At 40.9% G+C, this 4474-nt stretch overlaps 1 long non-coding RNA gene across 1 annotated transcript; it reads left to right on the top strand.

The window, feature by feature from the left end:
* The first annotated feature begins 2274 nt into the window (after window positions 1-2274).
* On the top strand, window positions 2275-4062 carry LOC121876604. The gene is made up of 2 exons (XR_006090786.1): window positions 2275-2964; window positions 3561-4062. It is a non-coding gene; the product is annotated as an uncharacterized LOC121876604 (long non-coding RNA).
* Window positions 4063-4474: the final 412 nt, after the last annotated feature.

Genomic DNA, 4474 nt, shown 5'->3' with positions numbered 1-4474 from the left:
TACACAAACTATTACCAATTATATGCTGCTTTAAATAACCAAAAGATGCTGAATTAATGGGGAGTAACAGTGGTGTTCTTGTGTCTTTCACAACATTAGCAACGGAGACCGTATTACTTAGTTCATAATTGCTCATGCAAAGTCCGTTGGGCGAGCAGGCCCCAACATCCCAAAGATTACAGACAGTAAAGATAGCTTATAAAGCAACTTTGTTACCCCAATGCACAACTCGTTGACGAGCTTTCAAAGACAAGAATTAAACTGATGTCAAGTATTCAGACTGGCAGTACATTGTGTTGATCTTATAACAGGTACCGAGATCTCGCCGTTAGATCTTGGAGATAAAAAGACTGACATATTCTTTCGGGATATTAATTACTTTTTAAATATAGAACTGACAAAAGCTTCAATACGCTGTACAAACATCAGATTCTCTCATGATTGGGATTCAAAATGATCTAATTTCAGTTGCAATTTGAAAACTCAAGGCATCCATCCTCAAGGACGATGTCAGGGATTCGTCATTTCTAATGGCAGACCTTACACTAACTTATTTGACAATTTTACTAACAATGAATACAGTTGAAGCTTTCAACATCACCCACAAGGGATCTTGAATGTTTCATCAGTGAATTTTCGATCTTGCACCGGTATTTCTCTCGCTGTTATTAATATGGTTTTTTCGTGATGTTTAGACAATTCTAAGACCCTTTTCTTCAGTGATATTTCCGCGGGAAATTAGGGATAACCGATATATTCATTTTTCAATATTATTAGATTTGGTCAGTCACAAGTGTCGTCATTTGTTGTTTACGTCTCACAGAGAAGGTCTGGCCACCCATCATGCAGTGCTCCTTACCTCCGTGTTGTCTTCTTAAGCGTTTTCAGCACATGTGCAGGGGGTGGTGGTGGAGTTTCTTGTTGACTATAGCGATAGGAGACTTATAATTAGGCAAGAGTTTTTTATCTTAGCCAATGAACAATGCGTGGGTGCGTCGGGAGCGGAGACTTGTAGTTTTTTAATTCTGCAGTGTCACAATATCAGGTTATCCAGAGGACCGTGAGACATTTTTCTTGCCACGTCTGAGAAAAGAAAACAATAATACTACCAAAAATATAAGAAAACCCAGAGTTACATCATTTTATTCACCGGCGGCGATCGTAATGCTTAAATGCCCAGAGAAACTTGCTCTATTTTCTTAAGCATACAATTATCCAGTTGTCCGGAGTACCCTCAGACATTCACCTTGTCTGTATGGCAAAAGGAAAATCTTTGCATTGCTAATAAGCTCAAAAACTGGGTTGCTTCGTCCATGTCATCAGCGAGGCATTCATTTTGTTATACCTGGCCACAGAAAAGCCTTAGCCTTACGAGTATTCTAAAACAAAATAAACAATCAAACGTCAACTAAGGGCAGGCCGTCGTCCTTGGGCGCCATTTGGTAACCTGGGGTAGCGCGACGCCCAGGGCCCCATTCAAGGAGTGGACAAAGTGGGCAGCTGCCCAGGGGCCTCCACATGTGCGGAAGTAGCTATATCAGGGCTGGTCGACTTGAAACCACATGAATGATTCCAGTCATGTCTCACTTGTGTGTGTGTGTTGGGAATTTGTACACTATCAATAAATATACAGTTAATTAAAAAATTCTCAATGTACTAATTTCCTCAATATAACTGCATATGGCTTCAAAATTCTCCAAAGAAATGTTCAAATTTCAAAATTCTCCCGGGGGGCTTACAGCGCCAGCGCCCCCGGAACTCCCAGATGTTTAGGCTCTCTTCACTCGTCACCCCACCCTCTTGGGTAGTTATAATGAGGGGGGGGGGCCTCCTAAAGGCTGCCCATGGGCCTCCACAGGTCTAAATCCGGCACTGATGGGGCGGGCTAAAGTTTATGACGTTACAGCTGTGTGTCCTTACTGTTTTAGAACTTGGGTGTGTCCTTACTGTATAGTCCTTGGAACATCCTAGGAGTGACAGCGCAAGGTGCCCAAGATTAGGGGAGCAGTCAGTGTTCCTGCGCCCAGCAGACAGGGGAGGGCTGTTCAGGCAATGTACAGTCTCGTTCAAGATTCTTCGAACACTGCCGGAGACAGCTGGCAACTCAAGGCCGTTTGTTTACTATAGACTATAGTACGTAGTGAAAATTATGAATGAATGTAAAAGTGATGGGTGATTGGTTAATTAGTTGCTTAATTAATGGTTTGGCTTTGTTGGTTCGCATTATATTATACTACGTACTATAGTAAACAAACGACCTCGAGTTGCCAGCTGTCTTCAGCAGTGTTCGAATAATCTTGAATGAGACTGTACATGCTAGTTATTGCCCCCCCCCCCTTTATTATTCCAGTGTGCTGGTATTGGCATCACTTTTTCTATGAGCTCAGCCACAGCCTCCCTGGATCAGACGATCCATTCTTCTATCTTGCAGGTGCACATCTTTACCTCTGTACCATAGAAGTAAAGATGTAAACAGGGAAGTAAAACGAGACCTGCTGCATACAAAATAGTTTGTTTTAACGTTTTCTTTTCGCTGTCTTAAGAACTTAATTTGTTTTAAATAAATCATGAATTACTCACCTTTAAAATAGTAGGCAAAATAGGTTTTGGCTCCCAAGTTTTCCCCAGTTTTCGATCCTGGTCCATCAGGCAGCGTCCCATCTTCCTCAGGGAAAACAGTAGAACAAAGCTTGCCACTGAGCAATAGAGGAATGTCACTTACAGTATATTTAAAGACTAGGTTGTGGCATGCTGACAATATAGTATCTAGATTTTTTTTTAAATAACTATTTATTCTTACATAAAAAGTAAGTAAGTTTTACATGCTCATTATTTTGTGGATGGGATAAAGGCTCTTCATTCGCAGGTATGGAACTAGAAGACACAGGCAGCAGTCACCTAAGACGTGTTGTCCGACAAGAACCTTTCTACGTTGGCGGCGTCCCTGCCCGGAGACCAGGTTCGGTAAGGTTCAATACCCACACACTTAAAGAATCTTATCATGAATACCCCTATAGTGTTGACAGTGATTGCGGGCCCTTCGTGCCCGGCAAAAGTTTGAATGCTCGTGCTTGGCTAGCGCAAGAACCGCCGTCTGGCCGACAGTGTACAGCGACAAAATGGTTAATTAATGCCTTCCTAAAGAAACCATTGACATAGGACTAGGTTTGTTCCTCTTTACAATTTTTTGGCGATTTTTCCACCAAGTTTGATGAAAAACTTTTGTGCCGTTTTGGCTGCCCAGAACAGACACACAGACACACAGCTATTCCTATAGTATATTAGATGATATGTGTTATGATTAGTTATGATGACGTGTTATGATTAGTTATGATGACGTGTGTTATTATTTGTCATGATGACGTGTGCTGTGATTAGTTATATGATGACGTGTGTTATGATTAGTTATGATGACGTGTGTTATGATTAGTTATGATGTGTTATTAGTTATGATGACGTGTGTTTTGATTAGTTATGATGACGTGTGTTATGATTAGTTATGATGACGTGATTTATGAAAGTCTATAAACTTGACCATCATTATTTTGTTTTAGAAATAGGGGGCCGTAGTCCGCTGCAGAAGATGCCGTCGTCCGCTTATCCGGAGAGGGTGAAGCTGCAGTTAAGTGTCTCAAGATGGCGACGCTGATATTGGATTTTGTCTGTTATCATGCATAAGAAAGCAAACTTATCGCTCCTAATGTTACAAACAGTTGAAACTTATGTTTCCTATTTGCAAGGAATTTAAGAAATTATTCATTTGCTTTCTTTTATTTAGTCAAAAACCCTGAAGATCTCATTGAAAAGTATACTCATCTTGGGACACTGCCATTAGGTGGGTTATGATTTTGTAGATAGAGAAAACTAAACAAAATAAAAAAATCACCTATAAATTAAAATAAAATGTTGTCGCCTCTTTTAAAATACTTAACAATAATGATAAGAATAGCTGTGGGGAAAACTAATGAAATAAAACAACTGGTGTTAGCCATATCCTGTATTACCACATACTGTGTGTGTGTGCCTCTGAAGATGTCTTGAATAAAGACGAAAGCTAAGGTGCTCCATTGTTTCCCATTTTCCCGTGTGATTTTAAAAAGATTTATCTTATCCAATCACGTTTCCATTGTGGATCTACATGAAAAAAAAAACAATCACAGCTAGCAGGGAAGGAGGTAAGGATGCTTTGCCCAATCACAGTCCGCTACGTCATATGACGTCATCAATAACGTAACAAAGACATACACTGCTAACCTACTCGAGCCGCTTACACAACATGGCGGATGGCGGGAGAGGGCGGGAGAGATGGCGGGAGGTTTGGATCCAAAAATGGCGCGCAGATTCGCCAGCCGCCCGCTGCAGGGGTAATGCATCATGAAAGTGAGCATTCGGTTTTCGGCAGGGTAATCACAGAACGTGGAAACGCTGTAGAGACCACAGTAAAGTAGGGTTGACTGTATATAAATATATATAT

The sequence above is a fragment of the Homarus americanus genome, unplaced genomic scaffold (genome assembly GCF_018991925.1).
Source record: "Homarus americanus isolate GMGI-L3 unplaced genomic scaffold, GMGI_Hamer_2.0 scaffold28, whole genome shotgun sequence".
Taxonomy (NCBI): Eukaryota; Metazoa; Arthropoda; class Malacostraca; order Decapoda; family Nephropidae; genus Homarus; species Homarus americanus.
The sequence above is the reverse complement of the archived record's forward strand: the minus strand, read 5'-3'. Positions and strand labels throughout refer to the sequence as shown.